The sequence below is a fragment of the Panthera onca genome, chromosome B3 (assembly GCF_046562875.1).
Source record: "Panthera onca isolate mPanOnc1 chromosome B3, mPanOnc1 haplotype 2, whole genome shotgun sequence".
Taxonomy (NCBI): domain Eukaryota; kingdom Metazoa; phylum Chordata; class Mammalia; order Carnivora; family Felidae; genus Panthera; species Panthera onca.
This window is the reverse complement of record NC_138344.1, coordinates 4,003,775-4,027,384: the sequence shown is the minus strand read 5'-3', so window position 1 is coordinate 4,027,384 and position 23,610 is coordinate 4,003,775. Positions and strand designations below refer to the sequence as shown.

General features: G+C 48.5%; 1 protein-coding gene across 3 annotated transcripts in view; it reads right to left on the bottom strand.

The window, feature by feature from the left end:
- Nucleotides 1–23,610, bottom strand: part of HOMER2 (homer scaffold protein 2) — a 615,401-nt gene that overhangs the window by 49,529 nt on the left and 542,262 nt on the right. The window lies entirely within an intron of this gene.

Genomic DNA, 23,610 nt, shown 5'->3' with positions numbered 1-23,610 from the left:
CTGCCGCAGGCCGGCTCTTTTTCTGACAGCCCGTTGGCCTCTTGGGGATTTTGCGACACGTTTATTTTGGAGGATTCTGCCACCATTTTAGCATTCTGCAATCCACTTGCAGCTTTGTTGTTCTATTTCTAGTGAGTACTTCTCAAATCCGCAGCATTTTATGAATGATGGCTTCATTCGTAATGGACTGAGCCTTAAAGTTTTGTTTCCAACTTATAAACCTTTCTGAGTTTTAAAGTCATGAAACCCAGCTCTTTTGCTATTCTTGCCTCCGTATCACTGTTGTTGCTTTTTCCCTCTGCACGTCTGTAAATTTTTAATGTGATTCTTTACATGTTTTTTTTTAATCTTTATTCATTTTTGAGAGAGAGACAAAGGCAGAGCGTGAGTGGGAGAGGGGCAGAGAGAGAGAGACACACAGAATCTGAAGCAGGCTCCAGGCTCTGAGCTGTCAGCACGGAGCCCGACGCGGGGCTTGAACCCACCCACTGCGAGATCATGACCTGAGCCGAAGTCGGATGCCCAACAGACTGAGCCACCCAGGCGCCCCTAATGTGATTATTAACCAAATGAGCACACTATCCAGGTTTCTTTCTGACAAGTGGGGAATTAATTCGATCTTGACAATAAGCATCAAGAAATAAGGCAGATGGATAAAAACCATAATGTATTATACTGCAATTCATATTTTAAGGTATATGCCTCACAAAGTAAGGCAAAAATCAAACATAGCCTCATTGCAGAATATACCTAATTTTAAAGAAAGGGTCTTCAGGCAAACTGGCTCAAAAATCCTTAAGGTGTTCAGGGGCGTGTGGGTGGCTGAGTCGATTAAGCATCTGACTCTTAATTTGGCTCACGGTTCATGGGTTTGAACCCCACCATCAGGTTGGGATTCTCTCTCTCCTCTCTCTCTCTCTGCCCTTTCTCTGCTCATGTATGCACACATGCTTTTCCTCTCTCAAAATAAATAAACTTAAAAAAAATCCTTTAAGTGTTTAAAATAAGATGGGGGAAAAAGCCAGCAGGATGTAAAGACAGCCCCATCATTCATAAAATGCTACAAGTGTAATAAGCATTTACTAGAGATAAAAACAAAACCAAAAGGTAACTTCGGACGAGTTTTCAAAATCCCAACGATGCCAAAAGAGACGACATAAAACAGCAGGACGTGACAAATGGGTAAAAAAAAAAAAAAAAAATCAAAAGGAGAAAGTGAATTTTAAGTAGTCTGGTCTCTAGACAGAGTGGTTTCAGGCAAAGCAGGCTTTGAATCCATCCTGCCTATAGAAGGCTCATTACTGGAAAGAAAGCTCTTTCTTAGAAGAGAAACTTCTTCCTAGAAAAGCAATTTACTACTTGAGCCTCATGCAAAGAATACAGAACATCACCATGAATATCAGCATCGGCCATCGACTGTAGACAAATGCAGAAAGATTTTCATGACTGTTGTTCTGGGAGAATAAAAGCCAAGGGCATGCTATGCATGCCACCTCGATGCACCTATTAATCGAGAGGCCAGCTTTCCAGAAGAACCAACAGAAGCATTCACTGCCCCCCCCCCCCCCCCGAAACTTCCCTTTTAGATCCCAGAGCAGGACATGTGCCCCTGGGGGTGTGGATTACTAGGACATCTGTCTTCCCTCAACCGTGATTAAGTTCACCACCCCCCCTCCCACCCATTCCCAAACTGACACCCTTCCAGCGGCAGGGGGACTGCGTGTGGAAACAAAAGGGATATTCTCATTGTAATTTCCCGCCTCTGCTGTCACCAGGGGCCAGCCTGCAGCAGAGTGTGTGCGCGTGCACCCGACTGCCAGCGCTGCTAATCACGTCCACGTGGGGAAGTCTGACATCTGGATCCCCCAGCTGTGCTGTCGGCCCCGGCACCATGTTTTGCAAATCATCTAAGCACAACACCGTAAAGGAAAACACTTGTTCACACGGCATTCTCGTGCATACGCAAGAAGAGGGGCTGACGGAAAGGGCAGAAACCACAGAAAAGGTTTTCAAAGAAATCATGCAACGTGTACACATATCCAATCATGGTACACACCTAAAACTCACACAGTGCAATATGCCAATTGTACTTCGATAAGAGAAAATAACCACACTGTGCTGAAGTCCGCGCCTCCCTGGCACTGAGGGGGAACAAGCGGGCAGGGGCCCGGGGGTCAGGCAGGAGCCCTCGCTGGGGAAGGGCTCGGCTTTCAGACTTGCCCTCGTGTCCTCCACACTGAGGAAGAGGGATTGGGTCCGGGCTTTAGCACCATTAGACCAGTGTTTTCTAACCCTCTGATAAAATTAGCTGGGGCACTTAATAAAAATACAAGATCCCTGGGCCGCCTGGGTGGCTCAGTCGGTTGAGCATCTGACTTCAGCTCAGGTCATGATCTTGCAGTCCATGAGTTCAAGCCCCGCGTCGGGCTCTATGCTGACAGCTCAGAGCCTGGAGCCTGCTTCAGATTCTGTGTCTCCCTCTCTCTGACCCTCCCCCGTTCATGCTGTCTCTGTCTCAAAAATAAATACACATTAAAAAAAAAAAACCAAGATCTTGAGCCCCAACCTATCCCACTCCCCAGCCCCCAGAAACCTGGCTGTAGAGGGAGGAGTTAGGTAGGTCTATTTTTTTTTTAAGTTTATTTATTTTGAGAGAGAGAGAGAGAGAATGAACAGGGGAGAGGCAGCTGGGGGACTGGGGGACAGGGTGAGTGGGAGGGGACAGAGAATCCCAAGCAGACTCTGTGCTCTCAGAGCAGAACCCAATGCCAGGCTCAAACTCAGGAACTGTGAGATCATAACAGGAGCCAAAATCAAGAGTTGGGCGCTCAACCGACTGAGCCACCCAGGCGCCCCTGGGTAGCTCTGTTTTTAACAAGAGCTCCAGGTGATTTTTACCCCCAAAGAAGCTGGGGAGATAGGCACATCAAACATAACAAGTGATCTAGATAAAAAGATGGAAAAAGTGACCCCACAGCCGGCATCTCTCCTCCAGAAAGACACAGCTAATTTTGAATGACACGGAATGACTCGAACACTTCCTCCCTCAGCCTGAAGGGGACTACGGTGACACCAAGAACAGGAACTTGGGGTGCAAAGGGTGGGGAGATGCACGGTGAGGCAGGAGTGCTCTGGGCAGAGACGGGGGTGCAGCTTGTGTGGCCAAGCAGTGATCTCCTGCAAGCACCCTGTGTCCCTGAGGCCTGCAGGAGAGAGGAAGTGAGGAGAGCAAAGCGAACAGAGGCGGGGTGGGAGGGACAGACAGACAAGAGACGGGAGAGCTCCTGACCAGGGATAAGCAAAAGAGGAGAGTCATGTGCATGGCGTGATTCAGGTCAAGGTGAACACACGGACAGGAAGATGCCCCAACTCCACATCTGCCCGCTCAGCTCTGGGGATGGGCCACAGCCATCGTGGGTCACCCTGGGGGCCCCACCCAGAACCCCAAGTGTGTCGGAAATGCACAGCGGACCCAGCTGGCCACGCCCTCAGTGGCTGCAGCCCGGCTCGCCGTGGTCAGGTCTCTGCAGGGCAGAGCGGGGAGAGTCCAGGACCTGCCTTCCTCAGTCCTGGGAAAGCCAGCCGGCCTGGTAGCAGCTTTACATCCAGGAAACTACCCACGATACTGAGATTTCCACGTGAATAACCAAGCCTGAGGCCAGGGGCAGTTCCATTTAATTCTTCTAAAATTCAAAAATCTAATGGTATTTTAAAAAAAGGCGGGGGGGGGGGCAGGGAAGGATCGAAAAAAAAAGCCAGCAGTTAACATTAATGACTACTTACCATCTGCTGGGTTTGACATGTGACCTCTCATTTAGGAGCACAGCAATTCTCTGGGCAGGGGGGGGGGGGTGGGTGCACAGGTGGGGAAATGGGGGCTGAGAGAGGCCGAGGACCTGCCTTGGGCTACACTGTAAGCCGCAGACCTGAGATTTGAAGTCGGCTCTAAGTAACATGGTCACCCTCCCTCTTAATCATTATGCCACACTCTCTAAAATAATAGCTGTCTGCAAGAGGCAGCTTTGTTTTCTTTACTTTTTTTTTTTAATGTTTATTTATTATTGAGAGACAGAGAGACAGAACATGAGCATGGGAGGGACAGAGACAGGAGGAGACACAGAATCCAAAGCGGGCTCCAGGCTCCGAGCTGGCAGCACAGAGCCTGACGCGGGGCTTGAACTCACAAACTGCGAGATCAAGACCTGAGTTGAATTTGGACGCTTAACCGACTGAGCCACCCAGGCACCCCTGCAAGAGGCAGCTTTTGATGTGGTTCCCAACCATCCCCACCTCCTGGTAATCACGCCTTTATGTAAGCCCCTTCCCTTGAGCACAGGACAGTGGGGGTGGGGGGAGGGAGGGTAACCTGTGACTTGCTTTTAACCAAAAGAATATGGCAAAGGTGATGGGACATCATTGTGCAAGTAAGCTACATAGGATCGTAGCTTCTGTCTTGCTAGCAGATTCTCTTGACTCTCTTGATGGCATTGGTGACGCAAGTCGCCGTGCTGGGGAGACCCCCAGTTGCAGAACGGAGAGTGGCCTTCAGCCAACAGCCAGAGAAGAAATGAGGCTCTCAGTCCAACATGCCCGGGGAACTAAAATTCTGCCCAAACCGCTTAGAAGCTTGAGCTCAGATCTTTCCACGGTTGAGTCTTCAGATGAGATCTCAGCCCCCATTGACACCTTAATGACATCTCCTAAGAGACCCAGAGGACCCACTTAAGCCATGCCCAGACTCTAGATCCAGAGCAAGGGTTTTGTTTTAAGCTGCTAAGTTTGTGACAACTTACTGCACGGCAAAAGATAACTAATACATTGACCTTCATAGAAAGTTTACTATATACCACAAATCCTTACATCTTTATGGGCAAAATCCAGGGAGTCTATAAACCTGACTGTAGAATTCAGAAATGCAGACCCCAGCTCTGAGAGATCCCCTGAAAAAACGAAAATGCTGGAACTAGGGCATAGAAGTCAGTTCCTGTAAGTGTGCAAATCAGTATAAATAGAAAAATTCAAGAGAAGCAGAACTTTCCAACCCGGGAGGCCGCCTTTCCCTCCCAGCAGGGAAAAGCTGAGGGGAGTGTGTATCAGAGAACAGAAACTACCTTCATACCCAATTTTATTCTCCTTTCTTTGGTGTTCCATGGTTAGGGAGTGTATTTCAAAAATACTCCCATTCGTTCTCCAGCGCTTTAAATAGAAAGCAGATGTTTCCGGATGGCAAAAACGTTTCTTTAGGCAGACAATATAACCTACTGTTCCCTCGCACAGTCTTTTTAGAGCTGAATAAACACCAATTGCTGCTCATTGAACACATTTTGGAACCTGACAGTAATTGTCCCCAAGAATAATTAGACACTCTGTGCAACATATGTATGTTTGGGATATGAAACCCACTCAGCAGAGACTCCCGCTTTGAACAATTCCTGGCTCCGTGTAAGATAATTCTGCAAAGAACTGGCAGGACCAGTTTTTGCAAGGAAAAAAAAAAGAAAGAAAGAAAGAAAGAAAAATGATGTTTTAATGTATCATAATCCTTCACTGGCAATGCTCAGCTCCAGGCTTTTTTCTGAGATGAATCTGTAAAACCTCATGATTCTTATTATTCGTACTTCTGTTTGATTTGAATGAAAACAAAGCATCCAGGCATTACGTTACAGCTATTTAAACAGTTTCAGAGTCTCATAGGATGCCCTAACTAGCTTATCTACCTTGGGTCTTGAACCCCTGCAACACCACTCACACAACACCAAGAGAAAGGCCTGCCCTCAAGCTCAGTGGACAGTAAGGTAGGGTCTGCCCCGATGCAAACACCTTCCCCGGTTCTATGCTCCCTCGGACCCACTCCAGTTGTGCTAACGTGGTCTGCAAGCCCCCGGTGAGCCACCCCAGACGGCCCTGCTGTTTTCCTGCGGGCACTTCCGAATCACCTGCATTTCCAATGTGCATGTGCACGTGACCTGCCTCGAGCCCATACTTCCTCCCCTGCTTGGCTGGCCAGAAGCTTCTATTCATCCGTCAAGTCCCATCAGAGCACCGCGAGACGTCTCATCTGTGCCCCAGGACATGGGCTCGGGACTGAGCATCTGTCACAGGGACCAGCAGAACTGTCTCACTTGGCTCCTAGACTTTGCTCTAGATGGTTCATAAGGCCCTAGCTGGCAGTCTCAAATTTCCAAAGCCTAGCACACAGAGAGGGTAAAAAAGGAGATAACGGACAAAAGGTCCCTCTAGTGCATTCTTCCACGCAAAGACTCTAACTCATGGGCATCCCATGGTTCTACTTTCGTACAAAAGCCCCATAGTAAATATAACATAGTAAAGTGATTGTTGTTTGCAGATAATATGACTGCACACCTAGAATACCCAGGAGAATCAGCTGAAAATCAAGTGAATATGAATAATAAAATTCAGCAAGATGACTAATTATAAAATTGTCAAAAAATAAAACCAACAGCCTTACCACATAGGTGATATAATGGGTTTTTTTTAAAGATCCCATGAACAGTAGCAACCAAAAGCATACCATGTGTAGGAATCTATTGAAGAGGTATGCACAAAGTGTATTTAAAAAAAATTAAGAACTTCTAGGGGAACCTGGGTGGCTCAGTCAGTTAAGCATCTTGATTTCAGCTCAGGTCATGATCTCACAGTTGTGGGATCGAACCCAGGGTCAAGCTCTGCCCCAAGCATGGAGGCTGCTTAAGATTCTCTTTCTCTTTCTGCCCCTCAACAAAATTAAGAACTTCTTCTTTTCTTTTAATTAAAAAAAATTTTTTAATTTATTTTTCAGAGAGACAGAGCATGAGCAGGGTAGGGGCAGAGTGAAAAGGAGACACAGAATCCAAAGCAGGCTCCAGGATCCGAGCTGTCAGCTCAGAGCCCAACACGGGGCTCGAACCAACAAACTGTGAGATCATGACCTGAGCCAAAGTCGGACGCCCAACTGACTGAGCCACACAGGCATCCCAAGAACTTCTAAAGGCACACAAAAGCAAACTTTAATAAGACACATTCTGCTCTTAAATAGGACAAGTGAACATAAAGCTGTCTATCATCCCTAAATTAATACATACATTTGTCACAATTATCAACAGGAATATATTTAGAACTAGATAGGGTTATTCATGTGGAAAACTCACCGTATGAAGACAGCCAAGCAGATTCTGAAAATGAAGAGCAATGAGGAGATTCAGCCCTATCAGATATTGAAATATATTATTATAAAGTTACAGCCCATGTAACAAGGAGCAAAGAAACACATTGATGCAACAGAACATTGTTAGAAACAGAAGTCCGAGTGGCACAAAAACAGGCACTCAGATCAATGGAACAGAATAGACAACCTAGAAACAGACCCACAAACGTATGGCCAACTAATCTTTGACAAAGCAGGAAAGAATATCCGATGGAATAAAGACAGTCTCTTCAGCAAGTGGTGCTGGGAAAACTGGGCAGTGACATGAAGAAAAATGAACCTGGACCACTTTCTTACACCAGACACCAAATAAACTCAAAATGGATGAAAAACCTAAACATAAGACAGGAGGCCATCAAAATCCTAGAGCAGAAAGCAGGCAAAAACCTCTTTGACCTTGGCTGCAGTAACTTCTTACTCAACACGTCTCCGGAGGCAAGAGAAACAAAAGCAAAAATGAACTATTGGCACCTCATCAAAATAAAAAGCTTCTGCACAGCGAAGGAAGCAATCAGCAAAACTAAAAGGCAACTGACAGAATGGGAGAAGATATTTGCAAATGACACATCAGATAAAGGGTTAGTATCCAAAACCTATAAAGAACTTATCAAACTCAACACCCAAAAAACAAATAATCCAGTGAAGAAATGGGCAAAAGACATGAACAGACACTTCTCCAAGGAAGACATCCGGATGGCCAACCGACACATGAAAAAATGCTCCACATCACTCATCATCAGGGAAATACAAATCAAAACCACAATGAGATACCACCTCACACCTGTCAGAATGGCTCACATTAACAACTCAGGCAACAGCAGATGTTGGCGAGGATGCGGAGAAAGAGGATCTCTTTTGCACTGCTGGTGGGAATGCATGCTGGTGCAGCCACCTGGAAAACAGTATGGAGGTTCCTCAAAAAATTAAAACTAGAACTACCCTATGACCCAGCAACTGCACTGCTAGGTATTTATCCAAGGGATACAGGTGTGCTGTTTCGAAGGGACACATGCACCCCAACGTTTACAGCAGTGCTATCAACAACAGCCAAAGTATGGAAAGAGCCCAAATGTCCATCGATGCATGAATGGATAAAGAAAACGTGGTATATACATACAACGGAGTATTACTCGGCAATCAAAAAGAATGAAATCTTGCCATTTGCAACTACGTGGATGGAACTGGAGGGTATTATGCTAAGTGAAATTAGTCAGAGAACGACAAACATCATATGACTTCACTCATATGAGGACTTTAAGAGACAAAACAGATGAACATAAGGGAAGGGAAACAAAAATAATATAAAAACAGGGGGGCTACAAAACAGAAGAGACTCTTAAATATGGAGAACAGACAGAGGGTTACTGGAGGGGTAGGGGGAGGGGGACGGGCTAAATGGGTAAGAGGCATCAAGGAATCTACTCCTGAAATCATTGTTGCACTGTATGCTAACTAACTTGGATGTAAATTAAAAAGATAAAACTAAAAAAAAAATTTTTTTATAAAGGAAGAAACAGAAGTCCGAGGAATTAAGCATGATGCAGGCGGAATCGCTCATCAGTGGGGGCGTGGGACTCACTCCCCGTTACCCCATGACGACAAGGGATTAGGGGCTCCCTGGGGTGAACGTGCACCTGCTGACGCTAGCCAGAAGTCTCTGTCCTCGCCTGGTCTGAGCACTGACAAGCGGGTCACAGGGGACCCATTCTATTCAAGTTATTTCTGCCTGCCCCCAAACTGCCCGGATTAACAAACCTGATAAACGAGAGATCTCATGTAAGTCACATTTGTCACAAACCCTCCTCCTCCACCGACTGGGGATTCCCTTTTTGGGTCACATTTACATCAGAGATGAGGCAAGTGACCCTGATGAATGCTGGCAGGCTTTCTTAATAACACTGCCTTATATCCCCGAGGGCTTGACGGTTTTCCGGGGCTCTCCGCACACATTCTCGGTGGGTCCCCCTGTGATGTGGGATTGACGAAGTTCCAGGACTGGTTCACAGGCTGTGGGCTGCCCCAGAGGGACAATCGGATCCACTCTGGGGAAGGGTCAGGAGTCTCCGAGAGGGGTGGTGGTCCCGAGCGGCGGGTGGGGATCTCGCCAGTGAGGAGAAGAGGCAGAGTTTCAGAAAAGCAGAGCTGGTGTGGGAGTCAAATACGTGCATGGGGTAGGGTGGGGGGCTTCTCTGGGGTGCAGGGTAGGAAAACAGGTTATGGGAAGACAAGACCAAGGGCAGGATTAAGACAGAAAGTACAACAAAACTCACTCGGCTCTCAACTGAAAGGGACACGAGAGAAGCTTCTGGAGTGCAAGAGATGTTCTCTATCTTCATCTGGGTGATGGATGTGTGGTTGTGCTCACTTTGTGAAAACTCCCTGAGCTGGGTTTTACACTTATAATTTATGTATGCACTTTTTTGTATGTATAACTGAAAAAATTTACTTTAAAAATGTGTCATAGGCAAAACTGACAAAAAGGATGATACCCCAGAAATAAATCTTGTTAAAGAACTGTTGGGAAAAAAAGAAAAAAAAACAAAAACACCTCTCTGAAAACTCTAAGACACTGATGAACTACCCTACGACCTAGCAATCGCACTACTAGGTGTTTATCCAAAGGGTACAAAAATGCTGATTTGAAGGGGCACATGCACTCCAATGCTGTTGTTATTGAGAAAAAGAGAGAGAGAGAGAAAGAGCACAATCAGGGGAGGGGCAGAGGGAAAAGGAGAGAGAGACAATCCCAAGCAGGCTCCACGGTCAGCGCAGAGCCCAACATGGGGCTCAATCCCACGGGCGCCAAGACCACGAGCTGAGCAGAAATAAAGAGCCGAATGCTCAACCGACTAAGCCACCCGGGCGTCCCACACTCCAATGTTTACAGCAGCATTATCAAACTATGGAAGCAGCCCAAGTGTCCGTCGACAGATGAACGGATAAAGAAGGTGTGGTATAAACACAATGGAGTATTACTCAGCCACAAAAAATAATGAAACCTTGGCATTTGCAACGACATGGAGCTAGAGAGTGTTACGCTAAGCGAAATAAGTCAGAGAAAGACACCATGTGATTTCACTTATACGTGGAACTAAAGAAAGAAAATAAACAAAAAGAGACAAGCCAAGAAACAGACTCCTGACTTTAAAGAACAAATTACTGGGTAGCAGAGGGGAGGTGGGTGAGGGGATGGGTAAAATAGGTGATGGGGGGGAGGGGCGCCTGGGTGGCTCAGTCGGTTAAACGGCCGACTTCAGCTCAGGTCATGATCTCGCGGTCCGTGAGGGCTGTGAGTTCGAGCCCCGCGTCGGGCTCTGTGCTGACAGCTCAGAGCCTGGAGCCTGTTTCAGATTCTGTGTCTCCCTCTCTCTGACCCTCCCCTGTTCATGCTCTGTCTCTCTGTGTCTCAAAAATAAATAAATGTTAAAAAAATAAATAAATAAATAAAAATAAAATAAAATAAAATAGGTGATGGGGATTAAGGAGTGCACTAGGGGCACCTGGGCGGCTCAGTTGGCTCAGCGTCCGACTTCGGCTCAGGTCATGATCTCTCAGTTTGTGAGTTCGAGCCCCACACGAGGCTCTGTGCTGACCGCTCAGAGCCTGGAGCCTGCTTCCGATTCTGTGTCTCCCTCCCTCTGCCCTTCCCCTGCTCGTGCTCTGTCTCCCTCTCTCTCAAAAATAAACATTAAAAAAAAAAAAAAAAAAAAGGAGTGCACTTGTGATGAGCACCAGGTGGTGCATGGAAATGTTGAATTACTCTATTGTGTATCTGAAACTAATATTACCCCGTATGTTAACTGGAATTTAAATAAAAATTAAAACAAAAAAAAAGAAATGGTATTCTCTACCCCAGACTGCTGGACGTCACCTGGGAGCTGTGAGTGCAGCAGTGTCCGTCACTGGAACCACAGGGGAGTGAGCGACCCCCACTTGCAAACTGGCCTTCACATCGATGGGCGCCTTCTGTTCACATTCTGTCTCTGGAAGGTCACACTGTCTGAGGATTTTAACACGTATTCGTGATTTTATTCCGTTATGTGGCATACCGAGGGAGCATTTGTGCTATCAAAACTCACCCCGTCTGAATCTATCAGGAGAAAAGGGAGTTCTAAACAAAAAAGCAGAGTTCTGTGATTCACGTACTGCGAACACCAAGCCAAGGATCGGAATACATCCAAGTGATGATTTCTAAAAAGCCAGGTGGCAAGCTGCCCAAGTCCTAACGATTAACGAACCCTGGGACAGCTAATTCAGGAGAGCACAAAATACTGCCGAAGCAGCAGTTTCTCTTCCCTTCGCTATGATGCATCTGCGCACAGAGTCCCATATTACACCGCGATGGAAACAAAATACAGGAGGCTGCACGCCACACCTGGTATGAGGATATGACTTGGCAACATTATGCCCGATCACGGCAGATGGGATCTTTCTTAAAGGACGGGAAGAACGGCGTTCTCAATTTTAAATTTTTTTTTTTTAACGTTTATTTATTTTTGAGACAGAGAGAGACAGAGCATGAACGGGGGAGGGGCAGAGAGAGAGGGAGACACAGAATCGGAAGCAGGCTCCAGGCTCTGAGCCATCAGCCCAGAGCCCGACGCGGGGCTCGAACCCACGGACCGCGAGATCGTGACCTGAGCTGAAGTCGGACGCCCAACCGACCGAGCCACCCAGGCGCCCCAGCATTCTCAATTTTAAATGCTGAGGGCTTTTTTATTGGTCTATAGTACAAATGGGGAGAATGTGGAGTGACAGCTAATGGGTTCTGGGTTTCTTTTTTTTTTTAACATTTTTTTAAAGTTTATTTTGAAAGAGAGAGAGAGAGAGACACGGAGGGAGGGAGGGAGGGAGGGAGGGAGGGAGGGAGGACAAGCAGGGGAGGGGCAGAGAGAGAAAGAGGGACGGAGGATCCGAAGCGGGCTCTGAAGCAGGCGCTGTGCTGACAGATCTCATCTGAGAGCCCGACGCGGGGCCGGAACCCATGAACTGTGAGATCTTGACCTGAGCCGAAGTTGGACACTTAACCGACTGAGCCACCCAGGTGCCCCACATGGGTTCTGGGTTTCTTTAAGGAGGGACAAAAATGTTCTAAAATTAGATGGTGTGGATGTCTGTGCAAGTTCTGAATATTAAAAAAAAAAAAAAATCAATGAATTGTGTATTTTATATAACTGAATTGTACCATACCCGAGTCAAACTGCGATACCACTGCTTTGGGTTTTTTGTTTGTTTATCGGTTCGGTTTTGTTTCAACATCAAATGTGGAAGAAAACAGGGAGAAGGACGCCCCAGAGGCCGAGTTTTCTGGCTGGGGCAGTTGAGGGATGTCCACACTGTGCTGAGCACCTTGCCCGCGGACCATGTGGCCGAGACGCTGGAAGGCCGACGGGCTCCGTTTTCGGGGTGACGCTGCGGGGTTAGACTACGCTGGGGAGCCCACTGGGTCGACGAGAGCACTCAGAACGCCCACAGGGAGAAAGGAGGACACAGACAACGGAACCAGGGAGGCAGCAGCAAAGTCCTGGAGCTCAAAAAAAGTCCTCGGGGTCACCCCACAACCATCTGGTTTCACGTCTATTGAGAGTTACCACGCACCCCACCTTTTCTGGGAAAGGAAAGCAAAACGACAGATATCTGAACGGTGGACTGAAAAGATTTAAGTATCTTCATTTGTCTCAGGGACATAATAGGGTTGGATTTTATCTCATTTCTGTCCCGTCAGGGGACAATGTTGAGAAAGTAGAGGGGCTCCTTCAAACTTCAGACTGGGTGGTCTCTCTTCCTACGAGGCAGGAGGGGGACCAGGCGAGGGCCCTGGCGCAGGGGCTGCTGGCCCTGGCCGTGGGACCTGGGACGAGTCCCCTCACTCTGAATATAACGATGCAGGGAACATGATCCCTTTTCCACCTTAGTTCCACTCGCCCAAACGGAACCTAGCTGTCTCTCCTGTGATCATCAGATTCAACAAAAAAATCTTCAGAAAGAGTGACTGTGTGCTTTCACAATTTTAAAAACGTTTTCAAGTTTAAAAAATGTAGGAGTCTGAGACTGGGTTTCTCCTTTACTGGTCAATTAGTCTGAGTTCTGGCAAACTGCTTGAATGGTTCATCATTTCCCCTTCACGTTCCCGGGTAGCAAAGTCAGTATTCTAGGACCAGCTCAAGAAGCCAACCCTCGCTGAATGCGTGGCTACTCCTCTGAATTCGGGTTTGGGAGGAAAAAAGCTATTGTTATCTTAGGATTCACTCCTATTTAAAATTAAAACGGGGGGGGGGGGGGGCGGCGCCTGGGTGGCTCAGTCAGTTAAGCGTCCAACTACAACTCAGGTCATGACCTCGTGGTTTGTGAGTTTGAGCCCCACGTTGGGATCTGCACTGACAGCTCGGAGCCTGGAGCCCGTTTCAGATTCTGGGTCTCTCTCTGCCCCTCCCTGTTCATGTTCTATCTCTATTTCTTTAAAATAAATAAACATTAGGGGCACCTGGGTGGCTCAGTCGCATAAGCATCCGACTTCGGCTCAGGTCATGATCTCGCAGTCCGTGAGTTCAAGCCCCGTGTCGGGCTCTGTGCTGACAGCTCAGAGCCTGGAGCCTATTTCCGATTCTGTGTCTCCCTCTCTCTCTCTGACCCTCCCCCGTTCATGCTCTGTCTCTCTCTGTCTCAAAAATAAATAAACGTTTAAAAAAATTTTTTTAAATAAAAAAAGAAAAGAAAAAAGAAAAAAAGAAAAATAAACATTAGAAAAAATTAAGAAATAAATAGACAAACAAACAAATAAATAAATAAAATTAAAACTGGGGGGTTGGGTGCCTGGGTGGCTCAGTCAGTTAAGCGTCCAACTTCAGCTCGGGTCATGATCTCACAGTTTGTGGGTTCGAACCCCGCCTCGGGCTCTGTGCTGACGGCTTAGAGCCTGGAACCTGCTTCAGGGTCTGTGTTTCCCTCTCTCTCTGCCCCTCCCCCGCTCGGACTCTGTCTCTCAAAATAAATAACATTAAACATTAATAATAACATTATTCTTAACATAATAATAAACATTAAACATTGAAAAAATAAAATTAAGGTGCAGACATACCTCAAAAGCACATTTGTGATGTTTCCATTTACACTATCGATTGGTCTCTCAGGCTATTAGATATTTTACGTATTACAAAAAACTGTATCTAGAAAAACAGGTGGCAATTATAGAGGTGCCAGATTTGGCAAGCACACGTGTGCGCGTGCGTGCGCGTGTGTGCACGCACGCGCACACACACACACACACACACACACAATACAGGATTTCTGGCTAAATTTAAATTTCATATAAACGGATAGTTTTTACGTTATTGTTATCGAGTTGTAATTCAGACACCATAACACTCTCCCTGTGCACAGTTCCAGGGGTCTTAGCTGATTCGTAGGATTGTACAGCATCACCGCTCTTTCATTTCAGAGCATTTCCGTCACCCTCCCCCCAAATCCCGTCCTCACTTCTCCCATTGTCCCTCCTCCCAGCCCCAGGCAACCGCTCATCTACTTTCTGTCTCCATGGATTCGCCTGTTCTGGACATTTCATATAAATCCAATCATACGGTGTGTGGCTTTTTTCACGGAGCACAGTGTTTCCAAGGTTCACCCATATTGTAGCATGCATCGACACTTCACTTTTTGGCTGATCGTTCATCCGCTGTATGGATACGGACACATTTTGTTTCCCTGTTCATCGGTGGATGTGCATTTGCACCGTTTCCACCTTTCGGCCCTTATAAATAATGTTGCTAGGAATTGCTTGTGTACTACGTTTACGTGAGCATATGTGTTCTTGGCTCTGGGTACATACGCATCTAGGAGTGGAACTGCTGGGTCACAGGGTAACGCTATGCTTAACTCTTTGAGGAGCCGCCAGGCTGACTTCCAAGAGGCCGCACCATCCTGCGGCCCCTCCAGCAGCATAGGAGGGTTCCGATTTGTCCACCTCCTGCCCAGCACTTGTTACTGCCTTTTTGAGGTGTTTTTTTTTTAATGGTTTTTGTTGTTGTTGTTAAGTTTATTTATTTATTTGAGAGAGAGAGAGAAGGAGCACAAGCAGGGGAAGGGCAGAGAGAGACGGGAAGAGAGAGAATTCCAAGCAGAGAGCTTGCAATTCAGAGAGCCTTCTGCTGAGAGAATGCAGCCCAACACGGGGCTCCCACTCAAGAACCGTGAGATCATGACCTAAACCGAAATCAACGGTCAGACATGGAACCACTGGGCCGCCCAGGCGACCTGTTATTGCCTTTTTGATTACAGTCATCCTAGTGGGTGGGAGTAGAGGCTAACAGATACTTAGCACATTCTAGAAGGATACTCGTGGACATCCACCCCGAGGAGACAGAGGTGTGCCTACTCCACTGCCTTTCTTGGTTGCTGGTGACCAAGGAAGGAGCCAGACTGCCTATTTCAAAGTCTCTTATTAGCAGGAGAATTTTTTGCATGCTTTTAGAAACACGGAAAACACAGAGAGGCAGGGTTTAGAGAGTGCCAAGAAAGGAGTTCAATAAACAGTGCAGCCAATGGTTTTTCCATGAGGCAACCTGGGGACACGCAGGCCAACCTGTAGACGGCGGGGAGGCCTCATCTCAAGGCTAGGAAGATGCCCTTCCGGGTGCTGCCATTCTCTGCTGGTCTGGAGTGGCCTGGACAGAGTTACAGCTCAGCATATCCCTGTGCCCTGGGGAGGGAGACTGACAGAAGCACCCAGTGCTCAGCGAGCACCTCCACTTTTCTTACTTTGCCTCTAAGTTACTCTGACCATCGTGTGGAGGCTTGAGCCGCAAGGAGAGGAGAGCTCCAGATCCTTCTAGAACCTCCCTTTTGCAGCTGGAAATGCCCCAGCTGCTCCTGGCCAAAGGTGCCTGCCAGCAGGGCCCAACAGTCTAAGCGGGGACCCACAGCCCAGAGCACACAGCCCTCCCGTCCCCTCATCTCGGCAACTGTCCTCGCTTCTGGTATTTCATCCCGGCAAGTAGCACTCAGGGGCCACCTTCCTTAGAGACACAGAAGCCACTGCTCAGAAGAGTAAACTAAGGACAGACGGACGATCACACAGCCAAGCTGTGCAGCCTCAGGAACCAGGTCTTGCCCCCGCCCCTGCCTGGACCCCTCGTCCAGACTCCCACGTTCAGGGTCCCCGCGCAGCACAGTCCCTCAGCCTGGTGCCCTGGGAGGTCTCAGCTGCCATCTCTTTTTTCACCATTTATTCACAAAGTGTGCAGAGCACGTGGAAGGTTTGCTCCAAAAAGTTAAATGTAGAATTACCACAGGACCCAGCAACTCCACATCTAGGCACACACCCAGGAGAACTGAAAGCAGGGATTCCAACAGACCCTCGTACCCCAGTGTTCACAGGAGTGTTATTCACTTCAGCCGAAAGGAAGAAGCAACCCAGTGTCCACCACCAGATGAGTGGATGAACATATAACGGAACAGTATTTAGACACAAAAGGGACGCAGTCCTGACACATGCTACAACACAGACGAGTTCTGAAAACGTTATGCTAAGCGAGACACAACAGGCTAAAAGACTGTGGGGTGCCTCAGTGGCTCGGTTGAGTATCTGACTCTTGATTTCGGCACAGGTCATAATCCCAGGGTGGTGGGATCGAGCCCCACATCAGGCTCCTTGCTGCGTACGGAGTCTGCTGGGGATTCTCTCTCTCCCTGTCTCTGCCCCTCTCCCCCGCTCATTTTTTCTCTCTCTCAAAACAAAACAAAACTGTATGATTCCACTTATGAGAATCAAAAAGTCAAGTTCATCAAGAGAGAAAGTAGAATGGTGGGTGCTAGGGGCTGGGAGGAGAGAGGGGTGGGGAGTTACTGTTTACTGGGGGCAGAATTTCTATCTGGGAAGATGAAAAAGTCCTGGAGGCGGATGGTAGTGACAGGCGCAGGGCACGGTGAATGTTTTGGATGGCGCTGAATTGCAAATACGTTTAGAAATAGTTAAAATGGTGAACTTTATCCTATTTTACCATGACCGCAGAGTGTGAGGCACGGCCCCTGGGGGGGGGGGGTGGTGGAGGGGTGGGGAATGGTGTCCTCAGGAGGATGGGGTGGGAACAGCAGGTGGAGAACCGCGCAAAGGTGCAGAGGAGACTGTGAACAGCACGCACCGACGGGCAGGTGAAGCGCGGAAGCTGAGCAAGCAGAGAGGGACAGACGAAAGCAGCGAAGAAGGCGGCTAAGGCCGACGTCTGTGGGCACAGAGGTCCCAGGCGGGATGGCCCACGGCATCGAATGGCTCCACGGAGCCACGGATGAGGACCGAAGACGACCCGAAGAGACATGCGTCCACAGCGCGTGGTAACAAGTTACACCTTCTCGGTCAAAGAGGCACAGTGAACGAAAACGAGAGCCTTTCAGCTACAAATTAGAAAGAATAGGGAAAAAAAATCAATCACGGGCTGCAAAGTTCTGAGATGGGCAGTAGTGACGGTCATGTAGCAAAATGAATGTGTGTCACGCCCCCAAACTGCACACCTAAAAATGGTTAAGGAGCCCCACATCGGGCTCTGTGCTGGCAGCTCAGAGCCTGGAGCCTGGAGCCTGCTTTGAATTCTGTGTCTCCCTCTCTCTCTCTCTCTCTCTCTGCCCCTCCCCTGCTTGTGCTCATGCTCTCTCAAAAATAATAAACTTATTAAAAAATTTTAAAAATAATAAAAGATTTTGTTAAAAATCCAGGCTGTCAGAGTGGAATGCATCTGTCTCTTTTGCGTATAACTTGATGGTAGGCAATTTATCACCATGCAGCCCAAGCCTTAAAACTGTCCACTCCAGAAGCCAAGCATTCGCTTCTACGAATCTGCTCAGGGGCAACGGAGGAGGGTATGCAAAGATACTCAGGCAAAAGGACGGCCACTGAAGTGCTGTCTATGGAAAATGAAAATAAACACACATACATGCAAAAAACCTCGTAAATAATCCACAGGCTCCAGAGCAAGGCACTCGCTAAATAAAGAACCACATATCCATGCAACAAATACCATTCAACCTTTACAAGCCGTAAGTGCCTACTTACTAAGATGGAAAGATGTTCCTTTTTTCTTTATCCATTATGATTCATTCTCTATTTCATCACAGTTCAATGATTTACACCCAGAAGTTACAAAATCAGGAGGCCATCAACTGTGGCAGAGTCCCAGATCCTTCTGAACAGAACTATCTAGACCTTGGAGGATTTGTATGTCACTCAAAATCTCTTGCTTCAGAGAAAACAAAACAAACAACGAGAAAGAACGAACGAAAGAACGAAAGAAAGAAAGAAAGAAAGAGAAAGAAAGGAAGGAAGGAAGAAAGAAAGAAAGAGAAAGAAAGAAAGGAAGGAAGGAAGGAAGGAAGGAAGGAAGGAAGAAAGAAAGAAAGAAAGAAAGAAAGAAAGAAAGAAAGAAAAGAAAAGAAAAGAAAAGAAAAGAAAAGAAAAGAAAATTAAGGAAAAAACCCCAACAACCTTATAGGTTCCAGGACTCCCACAAAAGCTAGCCAATACTAGGACTGTGGATGTTAAGGGCACAGTATTGAGAGAAAAAACAAGGTCACAAAACAGCATCATACTGTGCTCCCATTCTTACAAATACGAATACTAATATAAATACATATTTACTTAACAAATATTTACTCTAAAGCTACGTAAGAGGGCTGGGCTGGGCACTAAGAATACTCCCAGGAAACAAGTCATGGCCACTGCCTCAGAATCCAGGGAGCTCCTACCTGTCTGTGTTTGGAGCACCTGTGTGCACAGGATAAAGACTGTGGCACGGTGACCATGCATCTGGAGTGTTCTCTGGCAGGACAGAGAACAGGTTTGTTGACTGCACGCAATGTGAAATGGTGTCTCTTGCTTCCCCAGCCAAAGGTCAAATGTACAACCACGTGGACCAAATAAGACAGGTGTGAGAGGGCCCCAGCACCAGCTGACAGATGAAGCCAGGCAAGAACTTTCTACAGCACGGTGCCTGTGGTTAACAATATGACATTGTGTCCTTGGAAATTTGCAAAGAGGGTAGACTTACGGTAACTTCTTAGTATGCGTGCGCGCGCGCACACACACACACACACACACACACACACACACACACACACACACACAATAAGGATGATGATGATGAAGAAGGAAGAAGTTTTTGGAAGGAAGGGAAATATTTATGGCACAGATAGTGGTGACAGTTCCATGGTGTGTATGTATCTCCAGGCTCATTAAGTTGTATACATTAAATATGTACAGTTTCTTGCAGGTCAATGATACCTCAGTGAAGTGGTTGGTTTAAGTTTATTTACAGGGGCGGGGGAGGGAGCATGACCCGGGGAGGGGCAGAGAGAGAAGGGGGGAGAGAGAGAAGAGAGAGAGAATGAATGAATGAATCCCAAGCAGGCTCTGCACCACACAGAGTCTAACTTAGGGCTTGAACTCACAAACCATAAGATCATGACCTGAGACGAAGTCCAGAGTCGGACGCTTAACAGACTGAGCCACCCAGGCGCCCCACCAACAAAGTGGTTTTTAAATTAGTTTAGATAGCAAGGGGACAGAGATGACAGAAGCTGGTTGGGAATTTGGCTCCAAGGGAACTGAGCCCCCAAAGTGCCCTCTGAGCCCCCAGGTGTTTGGCTGAGTATCTCCCAAACCATGGGCTGCTCTAGAAAAAGCCAGAGCCCTCATTTTTTCGTTATTATTTGGGCTTGATTCTACCTCACAGTTAACTCACTGGTTTCCAACCTCGTGACCAGGAAGTACTCATTTATTATTTGTATCTTCCCCGTGGACCTCATCTATTGAAAGATTTTGGCCTTCCAGGCAGTATTTATGAAAGAAAAATCTGTTTTCTCTTATCCTTATTGATCAAAGTCACATAAAACTGCCAAATAGCTTTCTAATCAGCAGGATTTCACCAAGGTGGCCTCAAGGATTGATAGGATTCCAGCCAAAGACAAGGTACATTAGTTACCAGCTCCAGCGGTGGGAAGGGCTGAACAGTTGCCCTTTGTCTTGGGGAAATAATGAGACGTGGGGACACCTGTCCCTGCTCTCCCAGGCCCCCGGGCGGGAATGGCTGGACAGCCACTTCCCTTTGTGCCCAAGGACACTGAAGGTGCACCCAGGGGGTGCAAGCAGTGGGGAGGAGGGGTGGGGGGGGAAAGGGGAATGGAAGGGGAGGGGGAGGGGACTAGGGGAAGGGTTGTGGGGAAGGGGAGGGGCAGTGGGGGGGAGGGACAGTGGGGGGGAAGGGGGAAGAGGGAGGGGCAGTGGGGGTAGGAGGAGGGAGAGGGGAAAGGGACTGGGGAGGGGTGGGGTGGGTGAAGGGGGAGGGGCAGTAGGGGTGGGGTGGATCTGTCCCTTGGGGGCAGTAACAAGGCCCCCGTGTGTGCACACACACATGGGAGAAAGTGACACCTTCGGAACTTAACTACAAGGCTGAAGCACTAGATGTCTTGGAAGAAAATCTAGAAAATAAAAATAAACCCATTGTTCTAGAGCCGCAGGAGCTGACTCGGACACATGGATACACAGGAACAGGGCACCTCCCCCCACCAGCCTTTGCTTTGCTGCAGTCCCACGCGTGCGGCAGATCCAAAATATATGCTAAACTACATTCTTTGGCTTTGATGCGACGTGGAAATTCTATCACTCGTGTCCAGCAAGGCAAAACCCGTTATGTCCCACAATCGTCAAGGGCAAAAGTGTAAACCAGCTTGTCTGGTTCAAAAGGACAGGGGTGGGGCCCCAAAACAGGCCTCTTCTGGTCCCTGGGGTCAGCCCTGGGACAGCTGCTGAGGACAAAGCTCTGCAGGAGGGAGCCAGCCTGCAGGACAGGTGCACCACCCTCCCTGCGGGTATCGTGGAGAATCCCCAAAGAAAACCCAGGGGGCCGGGAGCTGGCAGGGCTGTTGGAGCCCGCGTCGCCCACACGTCCACTCCACTGCGCTCGTAGAGCCCTTCAAAGATCCAACAGTTGGCCCGGGGGACACGACATGAATGCGGTACCACCCTCCCCCACCGCGCTCACCGCGCCCACTCCAGGCGAGCACAGAGCACAGAAAGCCGACACCCGAGGGTACGGGTACTGGGACTCAGGTGTGGCCACCAGAGGTGTCTGCCAGGGACCCTGTAGGGCAGCACGATCTCGTTGGGGCACTCAGATTCCCCTCCCACCCCAGCCTCATTTCCGTTTACTACTCCAGTACCAGGCCCCTCTTAGCAGGGGGCTTGCTCCTTCCCAGTTCTTCTCCAGGGACTGTTTCCACACGCTCACTTCCAGGGCATCGAGAGGCATCTGTACCTGCGGCCCAGGTGCCTCGGCTGATCTCTGCCTGCATCTCTCCTGCCAGCCGCTCTCCTGGCAGCCCTGTTCAGGGACTCCCACCCGGCAAGCCAGAGACCCGGGGACCTGCTGCACCCCGCAGCCGGGGCCCTCAGCCTCCTTGCGAGCAGTGTCCTCAAACGGGCCGCGGCTGCGCTGAGCCGGCTTGCAAATGACCGTGCAGCGTACGATCCCGAGGGCGTCCATCTCCGGGTGGTCACGAAACACCTGCCTACGTGCGTCCAGTAGCTGCCACACGGCAGGTATGCAGAAGGTATCTGAAGAAAGGAGCGCCTTTCGCCTGTCCTTGGGCTGAGAGCAAAGAGCCTGTTGACAAGGAGATCTCCTCGAGCCTCCGGGTGCAGAGCTGAGCCTGGGACAACTGCAAGGCCCGGGGGGTCACTTCTGACCATGACTGGTCTCGCCCTTTTACCCGTGTGCCATTCAGATACATGCCATGTGTCCGTGACGTGGAAAAAGACTGGGAAACGCCAAACTTGATGAGAATAGCATCTTTCTTTGTCTGGATCCTTTCTGTCGGTACATAAATAAGCTCAGGTCTCTCCCATCTGTACCAGACCCACAGACCCACAAGTCAGCCCCCAAGCGCCCCCCAACATTCCTTCCCGCCCACAGGCCCCTGCTCCGGAAAGCACCAGGCCGCTCTCGGCAATACAGGATCAGGAGGCCCACGGGCACGTTCGGTGGCTGGCCTGGTGCCCAGCACAGTAAGGAGCCACCCTCCCTTCAGCACTGGGCCACCACTCTTGCACGGGAGGCCTCTGCCCTCCCCATGCATGATGATACATTCCTAGGGTAACAATTCAGTTCTCCAACTCTTCCAGCAAAGAGGCTCCATGGGTCGAGTGGACCTCAGATTCCAGCCTTATTTACAAAAAGGTCAACCAGAAGTTATATGGAACGGCCAGTACCCGGAAGCGTTAAGTCAATAAATTAACATGAGAGTACGGTGTAACCACCTGAAAAAGAGAACATTATGACTATACAAATATTGTTCCCTGCAGAGCCAAGAAATGTGCTAGGCTCATATTTCTTCCTGTACAGTTCCAATGTCAACAGCCAAGTGCTCCTCAAAGAAAAAAAGCTCCCAAAATCAAGGTCAAAGAGAAGCTTGTTCATGCTCTCCCAACCATTCAAAACACAGGCAGTATAGGGGCGCCTGGCTGGCTCAGTGGGTAGAGCATGCGACTCTTGATCTTGGAGTCGTGAGTTCAAGCCCGTGTTGGGCATAGAGTTTACTTAAAATTTTTTTTTAATAAAAGCAGGCAATATCTTAGTGTGCCTCATATTTGGAATAAGACATGCTGGTGACTGCTTTTATTTTTTTGTGGGGTTTTCTGTTGCCTTCTTTTTCCTACTGAGAGAAAGAAACATAGCCCATCCCCCACAACCCTACTGTCTTCCAGCTTCTTGTGCGTTCTGTCCATCGTCTGGAATCCATTTCAGTGTCTGTCCTGAAGATATTATTCTTGGAACCAACGACTCTCAGTTCTAACTTGCACCAGGTGCTGCGGAGGCCCGCTGACAGCCGTCTGTCTGGGAGTTCTTTTCTCTGGACTCCTGGAAGCCACCAAATCTCTCTGCCTCCCACTGCCTCCTTCAGGGTTGTTTTCACCCTTGTTTTGCTGGTGTGGACACTCAAAATGAGTGGGAAGCAACCTTAAGGACCTGCACATCTGTAACTGTCTTTATGGGGCACCTGGGTGGCTCAGGTGGTTTAAGCGTCCGACTTTGGCTCAGGTTGTGATCTCGCGGTTTGTGAGTTCGAGCCCCACGTCGGGCTCTGTGCTGACAGCTCAGGGCCTGTAGCCTCCCTTGGATTCTGTGTCTCCCTCTCTCTCTGCCCCTCCCCGGCTCGTGCTCTTTCTCTCTCTCTCAAAACATAAACTAAAAAAAAATGTAAGGGGCGCCTGGGTGGCGCAGTCGGTTAAGCGTCCGACTTCAGCTCAGGTCATGATCTCGCGGTCCGTGAGTTCGAGCCCCGCGTCGGGCTCTGGGCTGACGGCTCAGAGCCTGGAGCCTGCTTCGGATTCTGTGTCTCCCTCTCTCTCTGCCCCTCCCCCGTTC